This window comes from Canis lupus, chromosome 3, assembly GCF_011100685.1.
Source record: "Canis lupus familiaris isolate Mischka breed German Shepherd chromosome 3, alternate assembly UU_Cfam_GSD_1.0, whole genome shotgun sequence".
Lineage (NCBI taxonomy): Eukaryota > Metazoa > Chordata > Mammalia > Carnivora > Canidae > Canis > Canis lupus.
The window spans coordinates 24,800,292-24,815,234 of record NC_049224.1 but is presented as its reverse complement, the minus strand read 5'-3'; the positions used below and the strand labels follow the sequence as shown (position 1 = coordinate 24,815,234).

Genomic DNA, 14,943 nt, shown 5'->3' with positions numbered 1-14,943 from the left:
TGTAAAAGCCTGATATTCTTTTGCTTAAACTTTCCAATATTTTTCCATTTCACCCAAAGTAAAGGCCCTTGGGATGCCTGGGTGGCTCAGCGGTTGAGTGTCTGCTTTGGCTCAGAGCATGATCCTGCGGTCCTGGGATCAAGTCCCGCATCAGGCTCCTTGTGGGAGGCCTGCTTCTCCCTCTGCCTGTGTCTCTGCCTCTCTCTGTGTGTCTCTCATGAATAAATAAATAAAATCTTAAAAAAAAAAAAAAGTAAAGGCCCTTGAAAGCCTCCCAGGCCTTATGAAATCTATCCTCTACTTCACTGTCTCATTGACCTCTCTGACCTCACTTTCTGGAACTGCCTCCCCTGCTGAGCTTCAACCACATTGCTTTCTTTGCTCTTCCATTCTGAAGGTGCTAGTGACAGTCCCTGTGACTGTTCCCTTCAACCTAATTTTTCTGCCCCTGACCCCATAGGAGCTGGATCCCTAGCATAAGAACTACCAGCCTTGAACCTAGTGGTCATACTCCTTCAAAGTCTTCTACTGAAGTCATGAGTATCCTCTAAGCATGAACATCAGCTAAATCATATGTGATAGAAGAAAAAGAAAGGTCTTCGCTCTTTGGGAGGAGACCTAATGTTACTCTAAAGTTAGGTCAGAGCCAAAAGCCACTGATGACATTACTTACAATAATAGTACCTATTATTTTATATTCTTACCTTTCATTAAATCTGGAGATTTCATAGGAACCTTCCTGCACTATTTAGAAGGGTGGGATTTTCACAGGCAACACTTAGTCAACCTCTTAAAATATGTGTGTATGTGTGTATGAAGAATATGGTTCCTAGGCATCTAACTAAGGCTGCCAGGGCAGTTTTCTTTCAGTTTCTGAGAAAAAAATCTGTCAGCTTTGGCAGATAGAAGTGTTTTCATTATTAATACCTCTATCTTAGACAAACAACTGAATAAGAGTATAAATTTAAGGTCTTAGATGATTAAAGAAATTGAACAGCCGAAAAAAATGCATGCTCTATGAGGTTCAGATTAAGAAGCATTGATGGAATTCACCAAAGCAAGCATTGCTATTTATGTATTACACGTTCTCTTGATAAAAGAAGGTGTCAACAAAATCTGTCTCTAGAGGCTTTTGAGCGGAGATTCAGGATAAAGATTGGGTTTCTAGGACTGACTACAAAGGTGCTCATCCTTTGGGAACACAGGAAAGGAAATCTAATGGTGAAGAAATCATCATAGAGAGGCCCGGAAGAAAAGAGAGGACAGAAAGGTGAAGAGCAGATTGGACAGTAAGAGCTGCCCCAAAGAGCTTGAAGTCAGTGGTTGAACACCTTCCCCAAACTGTGCTTTATGATTTCAAGGGGTGGAGAAGTAAATGAATGAGTGACATTAAGTGTCACTTGTTCATTTAGGTGCACGGTGATTTTTGCTTAACTTCATTAGTAAGAATAAACATTGTCTCTTATGGCCAATTACTAGATTATTTTTAAAAGATCAAACTTTGTCTAGAAATTGGTATTCTTTCCCTATGATTTTCCTTTTTTTAAATTTTTTTTGAGATTTAATTTATTTATTTATTCATGAGAGACACACACAGAGAGAGAGGCAGAGACAGAGGCAAAGGGAGAAGGAGGCTCCATGCAAGGATCCCAGCATCACACTCTGAGCTGAAGGCAGATGCTCAACCTCTGAGTCACCCAGGCGTCCTGTCCTTCCTAAAGAAAGCAGTTTTATTTCTTTTGGTTCTTCTGTTGTTTCCACCTCTCTCTATATATTATAAGCTTACATGCTAGCTTTTGACTTGTTAATTCTAGTCATATAATTATGGTTTCCTGTTATGATGGATTATGATTTAACTCACACAATTGTCTTGCTAAGTTTTGCTTTTTTTTTAAATTTTGCTTTTTTGTCTTAATTGTCCTTATTATTTATTTTTGTTTCTAGCAATTATAAACGGTATCTCTTGATTCCACTTCACTATTCTTCCTTACATTCAGTCATTTGGCTGTCTATATTTAACATTTATATTGTCAAATTTCACAACATTTTATTTTTGTTCTGTGTCAATAAATTCATGTAGTTTTTCTATGTTGTTTGTTGTTTAACTCCTACTGAGGACTTACTGTGTATCAAGCACTATTACATGTACTTTGTGTAAAGTAACTTAAGCCTCACAAAAAGATGATAAAATAGATAACATTTCTATCTTACAGAAATGAAATTGAGTAACATAGAAATTAAGAAAATTTCTGGATTCATGCAGCCAGTAAGAATCTTAGAGTCTATCTTCTTAAAAATTGACTATGTCTTTAGGTTGTCTCTTAAAGTCAAAAGTCATTAACCATTATTTATATTCTAATCACAATATAAATAGTATCCATTGTAGTGTCGTGTAGTGTATTATGATTACAACTTAGTTTCTTATCTGGTTTGTTTTCTATTTGCTTTTCTTTTTTTTCTTACATTACCTGCCTTTTCTATCTCCTAAAATCTTTTAGTATCTCCAGAGTAGTATTCAAATCTCCTTTTTAATTTGATACCTTTTCTCAAACCTTTCATGGTCCTCACGAAGTTGTTCTAATTTCTCTCTAGAATGGGTCACTGCGCAGTTCTGTCCTGGACTGGATCATCTGTTTGCTAGATTTCACATTTTCATCCCTAATTTACTGTCTTATTGTGCTATAATGTATCCTCAAATAATATCCTAAGAAATTGTGGACAGAAAGTACCTTTCAGGGAACTTAAATTTTTGAAGGTTTTAAAAATGTGTCCTTCTTTGGACAGTTGTTTTGACTGCTTTTAGGATTCCAAGTTATAAATGATTCCCACTCAAAGCTTTGAAGGCATTGTTCTAATACCTTCTAGCATTCAGAATTAATTGGATGTCCAATGCCAAACTACACTTGTTATTTTGTTGATGTCCTGTTTCTTCTCCTTGGAAACTTCCTTGGATAATCTTTCTCCATGGCATTCTGAAATGGCATGAAAATTAGAGTGGACTCTAATACTTCATGTGCTGGGGATACACTGGTCTTTTTGGTCTGAAGACTTTTGTCTTCCATTCTAGGAAATCTCTCTCTCTCTTTCTTTTTCTCTCTCTTTTTATTTCCTCCCCCTCTGTCTTCTTTGGTCCATTTCTAAAATTTCTATGAATAGAATGTTGAACTTCTGAATTATTATGTATGTCTTACAACTTTTCTCTCACTTTTAAAAAAATTTAACTCTCCAATTTTTATTCTAGGAGATTTACTTCTCAACAGTCTCTTTCAACTCTTGTGATTTCTTCCCTTTCTTTTTTAATTTCATAAAGCATATTTTTTTAAGTATCTAGAGCTCTTTTTGTTCTCTAATTTTTCTTTTCTCATTGCATCTTGTTTTTGTTTTAAGGATGCGGAATCTTCTTTATTCTCTCTAATATTAATTAGAAAGATTTTTTTCTAAATTCTTCAGGATCACTTTTTTCTCTCTTTACTTTGAGTTTTCTTTTTGTGTTGTCATAGAGTTTCCTCATGATTGGGGCCCCTTGTTTTTCACGTGTATTTAAACACAGGCTACAGAAGTATCATTCTGTGAGCTTTCGGAGGGTAGGTGGGCTTGTTGATTAGCCAGCTGCACTGTAGGGTGAGGGGTTAGGGAGCCAGCTCTCACACTAAGGGACTGTAAAGTGACAGAACAGAGTCACTTGCTCCAGTGCCCTTCCTAGCTGTCCTGGTGCTTCTTAGATCACTCATTTAATACCACAAGAAAAGATCCTTTTCCTTTTTTCACATGTTAATTTGGCAACCAGGAGCCCTGTGTTTGGGGGAAGGGAAGGCAGTGGCCAGGTAGTCTATATTTTGTACTTCAGTGAATCTTCCATCCCATGATCCCTGTTTAACTCCTACTGTCCACTGTCCCTGTGATTCTAAGGGCCACACATCTTCGGGGCTGTGCAGAGCTAATGGGCTTCCTGACATGAAGCACATGTCAGGCTTCAACTTACTCTCTTCCACATCAACAAACTCCAGTCATCCTTGCATTTCCAGGAAGATGTTAAAATCTCTACTCTGATAATGGGTCCCTTCCTGTTCTCTTCAGTTTTCCTGGACTGAAGATATTCCTTTCCAGTTCTCATGGTTTTCCACCACAGTTTAATTAAATGGGAAGTTCCTGGGTGAGGCTTATAGATGTGATGTGAGTGATTATAAAAATAAAAGCTCGATGAGTGATTATAACACAGAACTGGGGTGAGAATGATAACTCTGGCTGTGAGCACAGAGGAGCAGGTTGTAATCTATCTCAGTGCTGATACTTGTCTCTTTGTATGACCTGTTTCATGTTTCTTGCGTTGGTAGACATTTTTGAAAGACACTTGATTGCATATTAAGCCATTAACCAAAGTTTAGAGGTGCCATATCAAGCTCCTGAAGTGTTATGATCACATTCTGTTAACGGTCACTTATCACTAACTGTGTGTTTAATGGTTTTGGGATTAGGTCATTTCTCATTCTGTGTTTCCATAGCACAATGGGACAGAAAAGTCTCCCATGGTGCCTGTTTACAGGAATGCAGGTCCCTGTGGCTACTCATGCAATGAAGTATTATGCCACTTTTAAACTTCTCATAAAGAAAAGTATAGGGGGGATCCCTGGGTAGCTCAGCAGTTTAGAGCCTGCCTTCGGCCCAGGGCATGATCCTGGAGACCTGGGATCCAGTCCCAAATCCGGATCCCTGCATGGAGCCTGCTTCTCCCTCTGCCTGTGTCTCTGCCTCTCTCTCTCTCTCTGTCTTTTATGACTGAATAAATAAAATCTTTTTTAAAAAAAGAAAAGTATATACTTCTATATTAAGCATATATCTGAATATTATCCCAGTTTAATTAATGCTGCTGGTATATTATAAGTATGATAAATTCCCTTGAAATACTATTAGAAATATGCAATATGTGTAAGTTTGCGATTCTACCCAAAGCATGACTGTGTACCTTTGGCTGGAAAGCTCTGAGTTCCCTTCCTACTCTCCACTTTTAAGTTAAAGCTGTCCCTCCCTGGAAGATAAGTTTTCCCCACTATAAAAGAATTCTGAAATTCTAGTGTGCATCACCTGGTGAATTTATTAAAAATACAAAATACTGGATCTCAAACCCAGAAAGTCTGAATCAGGAGATCTAAACTAAGGCCCAGGAATCTGCTTTGTAATAAATTGTGCAGATTATTCAAGAGCGGTCCGTACCAGACCTTCCTTTGCCAATCCCACTCTAAGGATAAAGGAGAAAGAGGGTGATTAATTAACAAGCCAGTGTCTCCTGATAAATCCTTTAAGAGGAAACGGAGTAGAGAAAATCAGCAATGTAAAGGTCTCTATAGTACCTGAGTCCCACTAGAGTTAAATAAATGGTAATTCTTCACATTAAACATGTAAATGAACCAAAAAGTATGGATGTCATTATTAGGTTAATTTCTTTTTCTTTCTTTCTTTCTTTCTTTCTTTCTTTCTTTCTTTCTTTCTTTCTTTCTTTCTTTCTGGAAAACTCATTACTTAGGTAAAGAACTTTTGATTACCAAAATTCCAATCTTTGAAATGATGATTTTTTCATTTGCTTTGTGAAATTAATAATTCTAGAGAATAATGTTTCTTCTGCATATTGGATTGATGTGCCTCTCCCAAACCTAAAAGATATACATAACCTCAACCTGCCCTTTTAATATAAATAGCAATTTTCTTACCTGTCTTTTCCAAGAATATATTATCTCTTATTCTTTGAAACCCTGTGTTTGTTCATTGTGTCAGGGCAAACCTCAGGCTCTAATACAAAAGTGAACAGGTAAGCATGTTGGAACTGGAAGACTTTCTTTGCTGTCAACTATTTTACTTGGAAGAAAGGGAGTTATTTGGTTGAGAATAAATATTCAAATAAAGTTAGCATTGCACCCAAGTTATTTTGTTCCTTTTTTTTAAGAACTTGAGCTATTTGCCTCTGCATTATTATACGTGTAGACAGGTAGAAACCTGCAAAGTCAAACTGTGAAGGAAGAAAGGTGACAGAAGTCTTTGTTAGATTCTTGAAGGAGATTGGCCTGTCTTCCTCTAGTGTATATCCACCAGACAAGTAGCTGTGATTGCTTTACAGATATTCAATTCTACAGGGAAGTTTCTCACTCTGATTGAAAAGTCTAGCATGATTGGACCCAAAATAACCATGGCCAGATGCCAAGAGAAATTCCCCCTAAGCATGAATGTCTTCCCTGTTTCCACAATCCTAGACAAGGGGTGCTTCAAATCTACTCACCCCCGCACACCCCACTCTTACCCCCGCTCCTCTGTCTGTCTACTAGGGCAAAAGCCCTTGACTTACTTTCACCTAAATTGTTTCTACCAGCCTCCATTTCATACTTGGCTGTAAGTTTGTGGCCAGTATTTAATGGCTGATGTGTGGACTAATTTAGCAAAGCTTAGATCTGCTCAGGGTGCAGTTTTACAGATATGTTGATCCAGAAATGATTGACATCTTTTGCACGTAGAAATTTCCTCAATTTTTAGGCTAGTCACCCAGGAAAGAGGAGGAAAGAGAGGAAGTAAAGGGCAAAAGAAGGAAGACGTCTGCCTTTGAACACCTCACCCTTCCCTAACCTAACAGCTCTTTCGCTTGGAGCTTGGAAATGGACTCAGTTCTTCTCTTTCCATTATTTATCTTGTGATTCAGATTTCATTTTTCTTAAAAGATCAGTTTACCTATAACATCTTGTGAACAAAAATAAAATCAAGAGGAGGAAATTTGCTTACTCGTGTATTGTAAGGTTGATGAGCACATATTTAAGAACAGTAAGTACATCAATCATTTTTATCCATTAAAAATGTATTTACTGATAGCTCGTTCTCTGCTCGACACTGAGTTGAAATAAAGGTCCCACTGTACCCATTTCGGCAGCACATATACTAAAATTAGAACAATACAGAAAAGATTAGCATGGTCCCTGTGCAAGGATGAATGTAAATTCGTAAAGCATTCTACTTTTTTTAAAAAAGAAAGGAATAGAAGTCTTACTGATCATTACATTTTTATCAAGCAAACTTAGAAAAAATGTAGTCTTAATTTCTACCTGTCACTTGTGTTTATTGATTTTTATTTTACAAAAACAGTTTTTCATTTTTTTTGCTCTTTACTATCACAGAAGAATATTCTCAAGTGATTTTAAAATCTTCTATGATGTTTCATATCCATCAGTCCTCAGACTGTGGTTGGGATATGCTGGGATGGGACTGCCATCTGAGGGCTTAAAGGGGAGATAGAGAAGTCAAAATATGATGATTTAACATTATATCACATTTGTGATCTGAAGTTAAGTTCTTTATCTAATAAGTAACAAAAACTATTTCCTAACTTTGGGGGGAGTACTAATGGCCAGCATTAGAGAAATGCAATATTAGCACAGTAATCGTCAAACAGTAATCGTCAAAATATTTTTATTAGATTTTATTTTTTCTCTTAATTATAATAGAACATGAATTTCACCTTCTGTACTTTACAATAGTTTAATTTGTAACACATGACATGAATGAAAGCAGGAGGTTCCCCTGGCCCTGTGGCTGAATTCTCCAGGCCCAGGCATAAGATCAGGTTGCCTTGTCAGAGTCGGCGAAAAGCAGCCCAGCAAGCAAAGCTGAGGAGAGAAATTGATGAGGTAATTAGGCCTGTAAGAGTGGACCAAATAGTGTCAAATAAATAATTTAATTATAGTCTCTTTCATTAATATTTTAAAAACTGGAGGATAGGGAGTTTTTAGTGTCTCCTTCCGGGATCCATAAGTGACATGCGCAGCATTCAAAATTTCTGTTACCAGTCTACACTTAAAAAGTAGCTCAGGGATTAGCTAGCAATAAAAACTTTGAGACTAATCCGTAGGATTTTTGACTCTTAATCCAGTGCTTTTCCCAGTACAATACAGTATCTCGATCTTCAGCAAGAGATATTGTTGCTGAAAGGCAATTTCTCGTGGGACATGAAGGCTAGTAGGATCTATTCTGGAAAGCCCAATGGAATCCTTCAGCTTTAGTCTTCAAAGTCCAAGTGTCACAAGCAGCAGGTTGTCAGCAGAAACGTGTGTGGACAGAGGGACGATGCAGAGGTGGAAGGAGTAAGAGGGATTATCTCTTTGGGGTCCCCTGTCCTGCCCCAGCCATTACCCATGACTCGCTCTTCAGTATCAGTCTTGAAAGCAGAGGCAGGACTTGCAGAATGTCTGGATATTCATAGAAGTGCTGCTGTTCCTTTTAGTGCCTATCCTCTCTGAAATCCAGAAACATCTGCAATCCTTGATCTCTGGATTAAACTGCAAGATTGAGAAACAGCTGCATGTGAAGAGAGAGGGTAAATGGATTAACTGCTTTTCTAAGTCATTTCCTAACAGTCGTATGATGAATCTCATGACAAAAACTGACACAATTTAGTATTTTTTTATTCAATTAAATTTTAATGTAGTATGAGTAAATTAAAATGTAGTAATATCGAAATGTTTGGTCGCCTAGAACAGATTTCTAAAACTATACTTTGGAACATCATAATTCCAGTGAACTTTCCCACATTGTCACCATCATAAATTATAGGCAAATGCGCATTTGCAGAAGAGTAGTCTCTTGAAAAGGAAACATAAAAATATTCAAGTATTAAGCATAGCAACATATTTAAAATAACACAAAGGGAAATTTAAAAACGAAAACCTATTGAGATTATTAATTGACTGTATGTAATTCAATAAGTTGAATGTCTCCAGAATTAAAAAGCTAATTATTACTAACGTCAATATGCCATTACTTGCAAAGGAGATTAGAAAACAGGCTCACATTCAAATCAAAGCAAATTACTTGTTTCCATTCCCTATGCACGTACGCTCATTCCTCTCCTTCCTCACCAATTCTGATTTTCTGGTAATAAATGATCTTTCACAATATGTGAGAGAAGTATCCAATGGAAAAATAGTATTTTTTGTATATTTGAAAGCAAATTGCTTGATTTCTTAATATATTTCTGACAACTTCATTATAGTTTCTAGCTGCTCAGTGATTTTTACCAAGAGAAAGTTTTCAGAGGAGTTATTTCATTTTGTGCCTTCTAGGATGGAAAAGGAAGAGACATGACACAAATTACTAGAAAAGGTTTTTCTAGAAGTCTTGAGCTATTACTTGAAATGTAGAACTCTATTCTCTGTCTGGAGAATGGCTGATAGCTTTGTCCTGAATGAGTGCTATTCCTGTCAAATCCAGGAGAAAAATTAAATATATTTCAGGTCAGAATAGATAGCCAGTTCTAGCCCGAATTTCAGTTAAAACTTGACATAACTTAAACACAACTTTACCTCTTGTTTTCAGACTTTATTTTAGAAATATATCAATAATTAGTTGATGACACTAATAATGTAATAGGGAGACCAGAAACTGTGTTTTTACAATTAATAATAGAAATCACAGAACACACCCCATTCAATGAAGATAAATACTTTTTAACAGATTTTTCTTCTTTTCTGGAAATGATAAATGACAATATCAGAACTTCAAAAAGTGAAGGTAATTCTGTGAGCATCAATGAGAAGTGTCAAATTATGCTATCCATTTATATCAAGTATTCCATTATCATGTACAATATGATCAAAGTTTTGGCTTTCCAGCTGGCCCCCATAAATTATATTTACAACACCTAAAATTTGTATGGTGTTTAGTCTCAATTTAAAATAATTTGAGGGATCCCTGGGTGGCGCAGCGGTTTGGCGCCTGCCTTTGGCCCAGGGCGCGATCCTGGAGACCCGGGATCGAATCCCACGTCAGGCTCCCAGTGCATGGAGCCTGCTTCTCCCTCTGCCTGTGTCTCTGCCTCTCTCTCTCTCTCACTGCGTGCCTATCATTAAAAAAAAAATAAAAAATAAATAATTTGAAGTTAAATTGGTGGGTGGGTAAAGATTAAAATGTAAAGCAATGCAGGCCAGCGGGAAAAGTTATATTTGAACCAGAGCCACAGCATCTTATTATTAATATGCTTAAAATAAAGTCTTTGCCAAATGATAAGGGAAACTGAGGAAATTCTATGGGGGTAATTTAAATAAAGTAGGAAAAATGCAAAAATACTTTTTGATCTGATGCAGCCAGAAAATGCATGTAAAAATTTTTGGGTTTGTTTTGGTTTATGGCCTGAACAAAATTGCTATAAATTCATCACTTTACTTATTATGTTTCCATGGGGTCTTTAGAATAAGAGATAAAGGCTATTATTTAGTAGCATATTTGTTGAAGAACAGCTAGAGTGAATTATAAGCACAGTCTATGCCAACATCAAACACTCACCACATTTCCTTGCTTATTCCCACTCCTTCTTTTGGAATATCTAGACTTTTAAACTGCCAATTATTTTTTTGAAGTCATCAGACACTATTTAGACTTAACTATAAATTTTATGATATTCCTTGCTCAATTATTATTTTTTAATTGACAGCTTATTCCTTTTTATGTTTTTTTTTTATTTAATTTTAAGTTAGTTAACATACAATGCAGCACTGGTTCCAGGAGCAAAATCCAGTGATTTATCACCCACATACAACACCCAGTGTTCATTCCAACAAGTGCCCTCCTTAATGCCCATTGTCCATTTAGCCCATCACCCTGCCCACCTCCCCTCCATCAACCCTCAGTTTGTCCTCTATAATTAAGAGACTTATGGTTGGTCTCCCTCTCTGTTGTTATTTTATTTTTCCTTCCCTTCCCCTATGTTCATCAGTTTTGTTTCTTAAATTCCACATATAAGTGAAATTGTATGGGCGTTTGTCTTTCTCTGATTGTTTTGTTTCACTTAGCATAATACAGCTAGTTCCATCCATGTCATCACAAATGGCAAGATTTCATTCTTTTTAATGGCAGCGTAATATTCCACTGTGTGTGTTTGCGTGTGTGTGTGTGTGTGTGTGTGTACATACTACATCTTTATCCATTCATCAGTCGATGGACATTTGGTCTCTTTCCATAATCTGACTATTGTTGATAATGCTACTATAAACATTGGGGTGCATGAGCCCTTCCATTTAGCAGCACAGTGCTAGAAAACAGATCTGCTTTATTACTACACTTGCCTTTGTCTTTTTAACTTAGACATGAATGTAGAATAATCCAGAATTACTACCTTATTCTTCTTTTCCTCCCCCTGATATTATCATTTTAGGTGTTATTCTGCTCCTCTTCTTCATCCTGGAGCCTTGGGACCTTATGTCATTAACTAGAATGTTCATCCCTGGGTAATTCATATCAACCTCTTAGACCTCACCATCTTCAACAATGAGAGGGAGTTGGCCACCATGATCTCTGTGGCCCTTCTTGCCCCTCATTTTGTGAGAATTTGCATTTGCTTAACGTTTACCTCAATAGTTCTATTTGTTTTTATTGCTACATAACACATTACCACAAATTCAAGATCTTAATACAACATCAAATTATGATCTCAGTGTCTGTGGGTCAGGAATTTGGGCACAATGTGTCTGGATTCTGTGGATACTTGGGGCCATGAGCTTACTTGAGGCAAGGACCCTCTTCCAAAACTCAGCATTTGTTGGAGAATTCAGTTCCTTGTAGCTGTAGCCTAAGGTCACTGTTTTTTTGCTGGCTTTTGGCAGGGGATCATTTTCAACTTTTATATGTCACCTGCCCGTGCCTGACATGTGCCTTCTCCACAACAGCACTGTGTGATTTCAAGACCCCCAGAAAAAACTGCCTGGCTTTCCTGTCTTCTAGGACCTCCATTAATAGTATTCACTTGATAATATCAGACCTACCCACACTTAAAGAAAGGAGATTTTTGCCCAAACAATGTGATTTAGAGGGCCATGCATTTTGATACATGTTGTTCTTGCTCATTCACTTTTAATTGCTATACTAAATCCTGTTGTATGAGCCTACCAGTTATCTGGTCTTTGTTCACATATTTCTTCAGAAAGGACTTCTTAGGTCTTAGTCCTAGTTCAGACATTTCAGGTCTTAGGTCTTAGTTCACACATTTCTTCAGAAAGGACTTCTTTCTGGAACACCTGGGCGGCTCAGTTGTTTAAGCATCTGACTCTTGATCTCAGCTCAGGTCTTGATATCAGGGTTGTGAGTGGAGCCTACTTTAAAAAAAAAAAAAAAAAAGGACTTCTCTGATTTGACGAAGTCCCCCCAACACTCCTTCCCCTATAAGTAAGTAAGTAAAGTCATAAATAAATCTCCTAATGGAGCACTGACACAGCACCTGGCATTTTTCTTTGTGATGCCTCTTTACTATTTTTAATTATTTTAATTATTTCATTAATTTCTCTCTCCCTCACCAGATTACAAGCCCCAGGAAAGAAGTTGTGTTTATTTTGCTCACTATTGTGTCCTCAGAGACTGATACAGAGGAGATCAAAACATACTTATTGAATGAAGACGGCTCCTATGCAAACATTTCGAGCAGTATAATTTTAATTGAACTGTATGGCTGTGTGCATTGGTAAAATGCAGAAGGCAGAACTTGAAAGCAAAAAGCCCTGTCAATAAAAGCAGGAAACTAGAGGTTGGTGTTCACAGGGCATCTGACTCTGGAGCTGTAATAATGTGGGGTCCCTGACGCGGAAGGCAACCACTGCTTCTCTTTTCTTGTCAATAGAGAATCAAATGTGTTTATGGGGCTCAAGGTTATTTTCCTTTGAGAGAGTTAATTGAAGGAAGGTTAAATAAAGCCACACGTTTTTACTTAAAGGAAACAGAAAAAATGAAGAATTATTTTAATTATGAGCAATGTGTCAAAAGACATATTTTCCAAATTAATCTTTTCTGGGAATGAAACAAATTTTCTTGTAGTGCATCTTAACTCTTCTTAAAGAAGTGGGAGGGGGGCTAGATTCTCTGATACACACAGATAATGTTCAGTCAGCTCCCACTTAGATTACAATAAACAACACGAATTAATTATAGGCGTTACAGTTTTTCTTCTCAAGGTATTTGCCTTCCAAAGATTAGTTTTCCTATGCCAGCTATGAGAGGTACCTCCTTCTGGTTAAAGAGATTCATTCTGGAAAGTGAATGCGAAAGCCTTGGTACTCTCCACCAAAATACCCCATATCCCAGAGGTCAAGGATCAGAAATGGTACACATCCAATTGTGTCCTTTAAAAGGCAGCTCAACTTAAATAACTCCTGGAGAAAGGAAGCAGAACATTCTTGGAATGGCCTGACTGTTAACATTTGTTCTTAATCTATCAAAATTCTCTTATTCATGTTCACTGAGTTTCTGAGTATTCTCTGAAGCCTTTTCAGAGTTGGAAATCAGTTGATTCCTAGTAGTAGGGTAGGATTTAAAAGGATAGAGGAGACATCCTGATGATTTCTTTTTTCCTTCAATATCAACAAGTAAGAAATCTCCAAGACCTTCTCTCATAAAGGTCAGTATTTGGGGTTCTTTTTTCCTCTTGGTCTCCCTAAGGGGAATATGTTGGAAGTAGAGGTGTAGAAAAATACGGAGGGAAAAAAAAGAAGAAGAAAAATAGAAAGGAGAAGGGAAGTGTGGGGAGAGGAGGCATGGATCTAAGACTGAGGTAAATGTAGAATGAAATTGTTGGGATTTAAGTAGCTTCCTCTAACTAGCCTGTCAGTGAGCTCTGTGTAGTGACATTATAATGGTCCTGCAATCTGAAACCCCAGGAAAGGCAAGGAAAAACAGTTGGTGGGGAAATCTGAGGTTTCCCATACAAGAAATTCTGGCCAAGAGCCAGAATCTTTCAGGATTTTGCAGTCATTTTCAAACTGGCCATGTTTTTTGTTTGTTTTGTTTCAACCTTACACATGCATACAGATTTTTTGGAGGTTCAAGAAGAGAGTTCACACTGTGTTGGCCCTGCCTAGTGGACGAATGATAAACAGTAACCCCCTGCAGTGTTTAATGGCAATAGGACAGAGCACACTCATTAGAATACAAGAGGAGAAATCAACATAAAAGTCTAAGAAATGTTAGACCTCTGAGCAATGAGAGAGCACAGCAGCAGAGAAACAGGTTAGTGAAAATAAGTAGCTAAACCTAAAGCTGGGAATGTGGAGGCAGCAGGAGATAAAACGTCCAAAGAAGCAGGTCACACACCTCTATTCCTGCATCAGCTGAGGATGTTGATCCGATGTATAAAAACAACTAAGAATCTGGAAAAAGAACATTGGGCCTTCTTTTCCCCTCATGCAAGAGCAACGGACATAGTCTTAAAAGTAAGTGAGGAATAGACACCCCCTAATATAGAACCTGATGATTTGCTCAGGGTCAGATTAATACCTTTAGAGGCTCTCAGCACTGAAAATATTATGAGGTCCTGCTCACTGGTAATGCAGACTAATACCTAAAGAGTGAAACACGAATTGTGGGAATGCTAGGATTAAAAGAGCTTCTTTCTAGATATTTTGATTGCAGAAATCTGGATGTGTTCATTGGAGCTTGGTTTCTCCTATTGGTTGCATTTGGTGGCTCGGCTCTTTGGTGCATCTACCCATACTGAGTCCCCCTGTTGGTTTACCCACCATTGGGCTCCTTCCAGATCCAAACTGGGCTGTGGAAGACAGAGAGCGAGAGGCTAGGAAACAGGTACAGAGCTTGCCCTGCATCACTGTGGGAAGCCTTTCAGGATCATCTTCCCTCCCAAGTGGCCACCTGTCAAGGCCTTAGCAACTCGGGGTGGGAGGGGGGGCAGTAAGGAGGGCATGGAGCAGCCCTCTCCTCTACTACAGGGTGCTGCCTGCATCTGAGGTCCAGTGGGTGCCGTGGTGGTCACTTTGCAGTTTAGCTCCCAGGCTGCACAGTAAGGCCACTGAAGGGGAAATGTCTGCACTCGAAGTAATCACAGGCTTTCTCCTCTAATACCAGCCTGCCCTGCCAGAGTGTCAGCAGCACAAAGGGCCCCAGTCTTCCTCCTCCATCACAGCGTAAGTGGTGCATCCC

General features: G+C 38.0%; 1 non-coding gene across 1 annotated transcript; it reads left to right on the top strand.

The window, feature by feature from the left end:
• Nucleotides 1-6,891: 6,891 nt before the first annotated feature.
• LOC119871401 lies at nt 6,892-6,997 on the top strand. The gene has a single exon (XR_005357498.1). It is a non-coding gene; the product is annotated as a U6 spliceosomal RNA (small nuclear RNA).
• Nucleotides 6,998-14,943: the final 7,946 nt, after the last annotated feature.